Below are 11,453 nucleotides of genomic sequence, written 5' to 3'. Positions count from 1 at the left end.
ACGAGCCTAAACTGTCTTATAAGCCAAGTGGACTATCTACATTCTAGAAAAATAAAATAACATGATTTTGGACTTATTATATCCTTAATTATACATCCATTTATTTTCCATAACTCTCTTTCAAATCTTTACTCTAAGTATTCTTTTTCTTTCAGAGCTCCTTTGATATTTCCTCAGGAAAACGAGGAAAAAAAAATGCTTCTATACATAGCATTTTTTTCTATTCCTTTTCACAGTTCCCTTAGTTTTTTTTTGCGGGTGTCAGAAATTACAAAGACGCTTCTCAGACCCAAATATCCTCAACAGTGTATAACGTGAATTATATAATGCTTTAAGCTTCTCAACGTTTTATAACCTTATTCAAGGGCGTAGCCACATTTTCAAAAATGAACCCACATAACTTGTCCACTTTATTGATATACACAATTACATGACTGAAGGTACGTAAATCATAAATAGCACTGCTTAAATTAACTGTAGATGAGTGGAACAAATTCGGAAATGGGGGCCCTCCATAATTTCCTCATTTGTTGATGTAACAATGTCTGATCAGGATGTGAATTTGTGTCATGATTTGGCAAGTCACTCTGTCAAACCTTTTTCAGGATGACATTTCTAGTGGTTACCGGTCTCCATCTTACCACAAAGACTTGCATAAGTCAATATAAACTTTGTGACCTGTGGTCCCGCCCGGTAAACATGGATGGCTTCCTGAGCCCCATTAAACTTATAAAGAAGGAGGTGAATTGTAATTATATATATGAATTTAATCTAACTATTTTCTTGAAGGGTTCAGTGGAAAACCTCATGACGCTTTTTTTTTTCTTCTTGGGGCGTCCTGCAACTCCAAAGCTGCGCTACACTTAGCAGGAGGGACAGGACGTACCCCTTTGAAATGAATTTGTAAGACAATCCTCTACAGATCCGAACCTTAAACTCATTACTCACCAGAAACCAGACTTTCCCAAGTGAGACTTGCAATCTTCCTTACACTGTCACCACAGCTATTGAAACATCACAGTCGTGTTTCGTTGGTCATTTGATTTTTAGGCCCATAAACTGCTAGTGACGTTAAAGCCAAATCAGCTACAGTCTGTAACCACCGTTCGGGGAAAAAAAAAAGATCTGCTTCAGCTCTCAAAGATAACTCATGGACGATAGACACTCTCTTTGATCACCGCCATCCAGCAACAACATATTCCATGGCTATTTTGCCACACACGTACAGACGGATCAACTCTTATATACTTGAACCCAGTTCATTTTTGTCGCGAGGGAGAATTGATCTCAACAGCACCCATCTTATGTTTGTAATATCTATATAGCTTGATTTGTCACTATACATTAGCATTAATCTCAGTAGCTGCTGACAATTTCTAGTCTTATTTCTCTTCATCTCTTTCCTCCTTTTCCAGTTTTCCTCTAGATCTTATATCATGGCTCTTGCGTACTTTGTGCTTATCTTTCTCAAACGGTTTCCTCTTCTTGAAGTGTCGAAATAATATCAGGATAATACGATAGTTGATACATAAGGTTCATAACCACTTAAAGACAAGTCATTACTTTTCCAGATCCGTCCCATATACATTTTATTTACTTAATGTACTACATGATGGTGATAATCCATTAAATATGTGTTAAAAACCTTTGATTTACCGAATAATGATAAAAAAAAAAGTGGAAGGAGCGTATTCATGATAATGGAAAGATGGTGATTTCACCTCGTCGTTCATAGTGTGTTGGTGCACTAGCTTGTATGGGGTTGGGAAGTGGGTTTGGGTCGAGGGGTGGCCATAATTACTAGGGGTTCAGTTCGGGTTTTGTGGAATCGGAGAACAGGGGGTCGAGTGATTTGGGGAGGATCTGGAACGGGTGTGAAGGTAAGGGTAAATGGAGAATAGAGAATTCTAAACCCCTTTTCTAAATTTCAGATCAAGTTAACAGAGGAGGAATTCATGTTTTCTCTGTATCAGATTGAGAAGGGGGAGAGAGAAAATGGGCCATTAGTCGGGAAATTTCCACAACTAATAATCCCTTTATTTTTCAGTGTGTGATCAGTGACACTGGTAGACTTGATTACTCTAATCATCAGCCTCAAATATAAAAAGCATACAATTCTTATACTAGGTTACACGATTACTTTGACGGCTTTAAATACCCCTGGCGGTCAAGTGGCGTAAAAACTTAATTAATTGACTAATCAAACCAGATGATTTACTTTCCATAAGGCATATATGATTCGTTTTGAAATGATATGTCAACACTCATCTGCATCAACCTTGAGCGAGTTAACTCCTGTCATAAAATCACAAATTTCAGCCTCAAATAGGGTCAGTGATAAATGATGTCACACGTACTTTTTATTGGTCAGCTTTTGATAGACAATGCAATACAATAATTCAATGTGGCTGTGATTTTACAGTTCATCTAACCTACTAGAACTATTTGTGCAGTAAGGCAGGGGCTCTACAGTAATCAACAAATTCTTACTTATTGACTGAAGTCATAAGCAGCCTAGCATTACAAATCCCTAATCATTTGCAGGTAATAAGCAGCTTTGGATACCTTAATCATTGACTGAAGTCATTAGTAACCTAGGATAGTTCATAACTACTGACTGAAGTCATTAAGCAGCCTAGGGTAGAAAAAAAAAAAAACAGCCTGTGGGAATTTCCTCTCCCATGCATGAACACACACACACATGTACAATCATTGCTCCTCGTATCTCCTTCATCTTGTCCTCTGATTTACCGATAGAATTTCCTGTTAAGAATTTGTGCTAGGCATCCCCATACATGGATGATGTATGGTGACATCTGTCCCTTCGCCTAAAGCCCTGTTGGAGTAGAAAATATGCCACTTTACTTATGTACACAACGCATTTGCAGTACATTGTATCCCATTACTTGGGAACTATTCTGTTTTTGGGAGCTACGCAGGAACCATCGAGAAAATTTCGGCAGACAAGATAATGAATAGAATTGATAAACGCATCGTACTTAAAAATGGAGACGTGTGGTATGATTTGTGACGAGTAAACTCTTAAAAAGAACCTCATTTTCCTAAGAGATAAATCAATCATGCTTCTATTTTGCCGTCATGGTTTACTTTCATGACATACCGAACAAATCAGTTCCTCTTGCAGTGCCTGATAACTGACTACATATCTTAAAACATTATATCAAAGATATCATCATTTAATAAGCTCTGCAAATCTAAGATCATCACCTAATTCTGTGAGTACTTTTGTGGATGGTCTATTGACATACGCGCTCCAATATCTATTATTTCCATTTCATACAAACACTAAGGACTTCAAGAGTTTACCTTACTCATCGAAGTACGAATTCTTTCGAAGGAGATGTTTGCCTTTGGTTCTTAGCGACGGGGTGCTGCCCTCCTCCGGGATCCAGTCCAACTCAACAGCATGAAAAGACAAAAGAGTAGAACTCGTTGGTATTGAAGGGAATATAGCCTCGTTAGTGTGTGTGTGTGTGTGTGTGTGTGTGTGTGTGTGTGTGTGTAGTCAGGGAGGTTAAAGATGGCACGGCACAGCAGCTGCTTCTATCAAGTTTAACTACATGCACAATACTGCTGCTCACTACCCTTTTTACCACACCACAAACCTTTTTTTTTTTTTTTTACTCTAAGACCTCACATTAGTTAACATTTATCATGCAACAATTGCTTGTGTGTATCATAGCATCATTAGTTTCGTGACCACAGCACAAACATACATGATTTCAGGCTTGAAAAACTGGCAAGCCTATACAGGCAACTCTGGCAATAGACATAGAAAAAACAAACAAACAAACAAAACAAACATGCAGATGGTCAGATAGACACATACTAGATTTATGTGAACTGTGGTTTCCCATATCTTCAAGAAGACGACCCTAAAACTCAACTTCTCTTGTCGCTGCCTCTGTCGTAAGAAAATGAAGAGTCAACTTACCAATATCTTGTATCCTAGCAAACGTCTGTTATCTCGAGATGTGATACTCTCTCTTGTTCGCCTATATACTACGAGCAATCTATCATCTTTGCCATGATAAACCACTTCCCGACTATAAAACTGTGCAAAACTCATCTCTCAAGAATATCTAATCTACTGGAGGGACGTGCATACGACAGTCTGTGGCACTATTTGCATACAACAGCCATTATATTCGACGTCCATGCTATTCTAAACCTCTTGTTTCTATAATCACTTTAACACAGTCCGTCTATTGCCTCATGCACGGTGAGAAGATATTGACTAATTATAGTTTATATCAGTTATCGTTATATCACAACGTTTTCTCTTACTCATTTGCAGAGTTTTCATGCCAATGGGTAACTGCTGCAGATTTTCCTGTCAATTTTTGATGAAGAATGGATGCATCTGACAAAGAACAGTTGTTAGTTATTCGTTTGTTTTATCTTTATAATTGGCCTTATGTAGGCATACTGACAAAAATGGTTGATAACTAGTAAAAACACATGGTACCCTTTCCAAATTGGGGAGATCAAAATACACAAGTAATCGTGTAAAACCTACAAGTTAAGGTGGGCTGAGGTCGACATGGATCGATGGAATCTGTCACTTTAACCTTATGGATAGAACGGTTACACAGAGTTACACAGAAAAGCAAACAGAAACAGATCTCTGACCCCTTTTCAGGCTTCTGACCTGAAAGAGCAAAAAATAAACAGATAACATTATGTAAGCTTTACATCACGAAGCTGCTAATTGATATCAGTTGGGGACTTAAAGGATAAATGTTTACACTCTAAATAGAAATGGGTCAATTCAAACAACTCCACTCGTTAAATATCCTGATCAGGAGTAAACCAATATAGGATCAATGGATCGAAATTAGTCTGTTTTTTCCTGAAATAGTTGCAAAGATGAGGAATGCTGGTGTTTGATAATCTAAAAGCGTATGTTATAGGTCACCTTATGAGAGAAAATCTTATGGTAATCATTGAGAAGTGTGTTTGTGTTGAGGAAATCAAAAATAGGAGAAAATAAATGACCTTAGAAAAGAGATACAAGGAAATTCGAGGGCTCTGTATTCGTGTCTTTGTTTTGTTTTACAGTTTTTGACTAAGAAAATGCAACTCCAATCGTATTTCTGTCTTCTAAGAGATTACTAGTATTACATGGAGTTTGATTGTACAAAGGATGATAACCTTTCCACATTTCATCAAATTCTTGAAGTTTCAACAGCTACTTGGAAAAAAAAATGAATAAAATAATTTAAAAGGACACAAATATTTCTTTCCACGTATGATTGTTTCAGATGGAATAATGGCCTTGCTACTTTCCTTTATGGCTCATCGCCTCAGAAGATCGCTGCGGCGAACTCTGAACTCGGCTAGGCTAGTCAAATTCATCGACATCTTCCTTTTGGCTGTATTATAATGAACCCTACATATTTGATGAAAACTTCGAAGCCCTCGCTTACTACATTCCTTGATGACGTGAAATTAAGAATCGCTCTTTAGTTTCACATCTCGTTTTCAATTTTTCAGAAGAGTTCCTCCCCCCCATAAAAAAAAGAAGAGAATATGCTGTGCTTGAAAGGTGTCTAGTGGACTTCATCTGAGCTTAGACTTATGAGTATGCAAATCCTTCTTCCCTTTCTCTCGGTCGCTTGTGGCGTCTACATATCTTTTATATGCATGTGGGAGAATAACATACAGCATATGTACTGTGCGGACGGCAATAGTGAGAAGGCGATAAAAGTCTGATTTGATTAATTGTATTTTGGGTAAACAGGAAACAGAAATATGAAAAAGAGGGAAAGATTGAGGAGTAAGGCGAAAGATTTTGAAAGCAAACTTGTGTTATGGTAAAAGAGTCCTGCTTTTTTAAAGGTCAATATTTATCATATCTTATTTGGTAATGAAAAAAAAAAGTTACATGTTACTTTAGATTAACAGCCTCACACTGCGGTAGTTCAATTTTTGTTCTGAATATATAATACAGTTGTGCACTTATGGTTGCTCCTTTCATATTCTCATCCTCAGAAGTAGTTTTTTGATAACTGTCGCCAGATATAATCACCTCGTGTGACAGATGCGGCCAATCACTAATCACTTGTTTGTGTAGTGACCAACTAGTTCGAAAATTGTCACACGTTTGTCATTATGTAGAAAAGAAAATAAGGAAAAACAAACATTCAAACTGTTACACACACACACACACACACACACACATATATATATATATATATATATATATATATATATATATATATATATATATATATATATATATTCTCCTCACGGCATTAAAAAGAACGGGCCATATACCAAGTCAGAATAAATGTGGTCTTAAAATTATCTTGAACACTTAAAGAAGGCGTTAAATATTTTACAGGTGGTGGTTTTATGACCTGACGGCCTTAATGACCCTTACAGTTAATAGCCCTGAAGCCCAAATAACCAAGCAACGATTCGAGTAGCAGTGAGCACGGAGTAACATGAGGTTAGCACTCAAATATCAAGAGAAAATGCTGTTCATTGGTTTACCGTTGGGAATTCAAATCCAGACGTCAATTCGCGAAAATAATTAATGTGATATCTGTTCTGCTACTGAATTTGCTGCATTCTTACCCTCATCTCACTTTACCTCTAGTGTCATCACTTGCACATAATATAACCCAAACCTTTATAAGTAACAGACACCTCAAAGATGTACAATGAACACACTGAGATAACTCCGTCCAGAGAGATTTGGCATTTATTAAACGCTTGCCATATAAAAGCAGATCTAATCACATTTCAGTTTATCTGTTCCAACAAAGTAATGATGGTTTCCTACATGATGTATGAGGTGTTTAGAAAAACACATCTTTATATATACAAGAAAAGATTTATGATTCCTATTTGTAACTTCAAGAAAAGCATCATTGTTTTCTATTGCCCAAATTAGTCGCTTAAATATTGGCTCGTAAACATCGAACCCCATTGTTGTTGTGGTATTTATTGCTGCATCTATTAAATAACATCCACCACAGTTTACACCTACTTTCTAAATTGCTTTAGATCCTAACTCTGAAGCCTATATGTGCTTCCTTGTTTCTTATTACAAGTTTGTTCTCGTGATATCTTGTTTCCCGTCTTTCCTAATGTCTCACTCTGGGCTGGTCTTTCTCAGCAATACACATGCAAGCAACTCTTCACTCACTGTTTCATCTACCAGGTGACTATCGTGACCTCTGTTCTGTAATATCTGTAATACCTCAACTGTGTATTTCTATCCCGAATGGTTGCCTTAAGCCGATAAAGCGTTACTTATTCATCTATTTTAATGGCAAAAAAAAAAAAAAGTTATAAACTCACATCGTAGCCCCTACAAAATCTTTCGCGCATTTAAGTCAGAATCGCATTGTAGGCATTACTAGGACTCTCTCTCTCTCTGTCTCTCTCTCTCTGAGTTGCCGCCTCTCACTGTCCCCTCACCTACCATCTCCCTCCGTCCGTTCCCTCTACCCCCAACACTGGGCACAACCACCACCCCAGGCTGGGCCCCCCTTGTGAGGGGGGGCCCCGGTCGGCTCGCTGGCTGGGCGTGTCAACAAAGCGAACGTGACTTATCGTTCCCGCCCCGGGACAATCGTCGCTGGCAGGCGTACGGCCTGTGTGTGTGTGTGTGTGTGTGTGTGTGGAGGGGCATGCGAGTGTGTTAACATGGGCATATATGGGAGTGCTGGCGCGCGAGCGTGTACCTGTGCGCAGGCATAGTATTAGAGTGTGAAGGTGTAAGGGTGTGTTTTGGAGCGCAGAAATGTGTCGAGTATGTGTGTACATGTGTGTATTGCATGTGTAGGTGGAGAGATGGACACAGGAGTGTTTGTGTGTGTATATATATGTGATCTATTTCTAAGCTTTCGTGTGTATAGGGACGTATTCATCCAAGACATTAACTTAATCAAATCTGATCCTGATACATAAAAGGAGGCATTATGTACCAGTGAAAAAAGTCAGGCAAATACACTGGATAACCATAGATATACATTACTAACACAGCAGAGTTCTGCTTGGATTTATTGAGATCAGCATGGACGTAAACTTGTGGACATCTAGCTTATAAATGGAACAAAAATATATCCACAGAAACAGCAGCAAACAAATAAACAGGTACACCAGGTCATACTGTGCACAGGAGTAAACAATTCTCTTTTATCAGGATAACTCTCTCTCTCTCTCTCTCTCTCTCTCTCTCTCTCTCTCTCTCTCTCTCTCTCTCTCTCTCTCTCTATCTATCTATATATATATATATATATATATATATATATATATATATATATATATATATATATATATATATATTAGTCTTTGTGGGCGAAAATCTAATTTGGAAAATACTGAAAGTAATTTCAACAACCTCCTCCCTTCCAGCAGGAGACTCACTCAAGCCAATATGGAGTTTTCAGCCCGTACGTCTGAGGCGGCTCTCTTGCCGCCTCTCTTTCAGCGAGGGTGGAATCGAAAGCCTTTTGCATCATTGATTCTCCAGTAGTCACATCTCCTCAACCATCATCCCTTACCCGTCCGCCATGATGCTCCTGCCCTTTGCTGCCCTTTTGCAGTTTATAGATCTATCATTTCGGTCACTGCTCTCGTGAGCTGTCCTCATATATCCTAGTCTATCAGAACTGGACCCACGGCTCGGCCTGGTTCCTGCTTCACAAAGTTTCTGTGAGGACGCACGCCACGCCGAGGATTGACCGTTATGATGTATTCTTCGACCAGGCGAAGCTGTGACATTCTCCTCTCCTTCCGTCTTTCTCTCTGTCTCTTATACTTTGGGAAATCAGGTCTAAAAGCTCCCGATGAGCCCTTAATTGATTTCGTTATTCCTTTTCTCCTACTTTCTAGTTTTGACATGACCACGGGTCGGAACATAATCTTACTCAAGCTATATAAAGGAAGAGCGTTGCCACCTGTATGAGGAGAATCCATCGTTCCATGAATCAGACTTCTTATGATATCGTGAATTCGACGTTAATGGTGTGTATGTGTATGTGTGTTTTCACAACTGATGGAGCTAACTGAAGCTTATATTTCATAGACTATAATGATAATCCATTCATCACAATCCAAGAAATACGTACAACATTTAACATCAGAGAAAAATTTAGGTCTGGTGAAGGGATGCTGAAGCCAACACTTCATGCCTGAGGAACTCCTCTGGGTGGAGGTGGTGACGACCTGAAGTGATGAGGGTAAGTCGATTGGCCCAGAAGCAAAGGCCATCAGCTAGTGAGCCAGTTCGTCAGCGATCGAGTCTGGTCCTCATCCACCCTTCGTATCTCCACTTCGCACTCAGATGGGCCAAGGCATCACCAGGGGAACTCTTTAATCCCATGTTCAGTTGGATCCTGGCCTAACCTTGTATACTATGAGCGTTACATCATCTCGAGGTGGTTGTATCGGCAGTGATAACTTGCGAGTTTGATGGCTCGCCTTCCGCAACTCACTCCTAGTCCGAATGTCTCAGAGCCTCAGTTGATACCTGGACGCACGTACGCAGAATATGCGTAATACTGTTTCACTGTCGATCAGCAGGATTGTGGATAGAACAAAACTGTGGAAATCGTTTCTATTACATAATCAGTAATGGTGGTCAAAGACCTCCTTGTGGCGCACCTGCTCGCGATGCCTTTGTGTTTGAAGATTCCTTTGACGACGAAGTCTTCCTCAGTATCATCCAGGAGGAACGTAGTCTTACGATAACCATGATATCAAGTGTCATCACAAGGTGTTTCCCGGTGGATCCAAAGTTATCCTTGTGAACAACGTCCGCTGATGGGTGGTAGTCAGTTAGCGTCTGGGGGAGTGGTCACATTTTAGCAGCTTCGTTTGAGATCTTAGCTACAGATGAGTTCCTAGCTCCGGTTGAGATCCTAGCTGCGGTTGGGATCCTCCCTACGGCTGGGATTCTCGCAGGCTTTAGAGGAGTAATCAAGCCAGGCTTTTCATACGCTTTCCTAACAAGGAAGTAGTGGGTTACCGAACGAATGGTTCACCAGTTCCTCAACACACGGAAGGCAAAAACAACTCCAACCCTGAATCTCCAAGATACTGTAAGAATATTTCAACCCTCAACACTGACGTTAAGTTATCGAGAACTGTCAGAGAAATGGAGGTCCATTAGAATATTTTTTCTTTACTTGAAGAACGCGGTACACCACACGACATGCGCTAGTCTCATCCCTGGAAACCATTTTTTTTTCCTCCTGTATTTTTGGAAAGTCGACGCTTCAGAAGCAATATGTTATCATAATCTCTGCCATTCTTAAATCTTACCTCGTATCTCCATACATAAAGGCTCTACGTATATATCTGGACTCTTGTTTTCACCTTTTCAACACATACATACACACATACATACACACATAGCCAGACAGACACAAAGACCTACACTTCGTAATCTTCATTCCTATTGTAAGTAATGACAAAACTACGTTACACTTCCCTTCGTATCCCTCTAAATTCCCTCTTCATATCCTCCATATATTCATGGCTGACACCATACATTTCATCTGTATGCCACCAGCGTAGCAGTGCGGGCCGCTGCCTCCAACACACTCTTCCATCACTGCCGCTCAAACTACGCCACACCACCACCACCAGCAGGTACAACCACAACCTCCGTCGCTCATCTGTCAATGTTAGACATCAAGAGTTCTTGTGGGCAGCCAGCCTAGCCCCTCGCCCCAGGTATGGGGCCAGCGCACCTCGCGTCGGCCTTACTAGCACCTCGATACATTCAAGACCACTCCTGAAGGTTATTCCTCCTCCATCATTTAAAGAATTTGCTCTTCCTATCACAGATAAATAAATCCTCTACGATCACCTCCATCACGCGCTTTTACTAGTATCAGGAACACTACAAGTGTTCTCTGCTCTGCTCTCAACGTCTCTGTATACATCTTCTTGGCGAGGACTTTGGTCAGCGATAATCGCATCTTCTACACACGTTTGACCTCCTGTCTCTCTACTCATTGGCGGGACAAACACCACTCATCATAAACTTATTAGCCCTCTGACTCTATACCGTTACCATTCCAGTAGCATATAACGCGATTCAATCACTTCATCCTTCGGCATAGGATCCTCCTTCAGCGTTTGCTCACGTCGGATGGAACCATCTTGCTACCGAGGCCGCTCGATTTCCTGGACATCTTCCCTGTTACCTCAGCTCTCGATGCCCTACCGCATACCATCTCGTGTAATTATATTCCCTGCTCCATCAGCCTTGTAGTCTTACTTCTGTAATTTCATTTCCTTCGAAGTTAATCATGGATACTGTCTTTATCAAGTCTCCTACATAGGGTCAACATTAAAATACTTCCTTTGTTCTGCATCGATAGTCTGTGGCACACCAGACTACATTTGCAGTGTAATTCTCTTGAGGCGTATGAACCCGACTCTTATATTGTATGGCAATTAGAGTC

General features: G+C 40.1%; 1 long non-coding RNA gene across 2 annotated transcripts in view; it reads right to left on the bottom strand.

Moving 5' to 3' along the window:
• Positions 1–2,353: 2,353 nt before the first annotated feature.
• The window catches only part of LOC139753799 (uncharacterized), a 193,698-nt gene continuing 184,598 nt past the window's right edge, over positions 2,354–11,453 (bottom strand). The window contains exons 4-5 of one of the 2 annotated variants that reach the window (XR_011713773.1): positions 3,328–3,925; positions 2,354–2,836 (exon numbers count right to left, since the gene is read on the bottom strand). This is a non-coding gene — a long non-coding RNA (uncharacterized lncRNA). The remainder of the gene's footprint in view (positions 2,837–3,327; positions 3,926–11,453) is intronic. The other variant, XR_011713774.1, reaches the window with a different exon arrangement.

This window comes from Panulirus ornatus, chromosome 15 (genome assembly GCF_036320965.1).
Source record: "Panulirus ornatus isolate Po-2019 chromosome 15, ASM3632096v1, whole genome shotgun sequence".
Classification (NCBI taxonomy): domain Eukaryota; kingdom Metazoa; phylum Arthropoda; class Malacostraca; order Decapoda; family Palinuridae; genus Panulirus; species Panulirus ornatus.
Note: the sequence above shows the minus strand (reverse complement) of the source record. Positions and strands in the feature narration are given on the sequence as shown.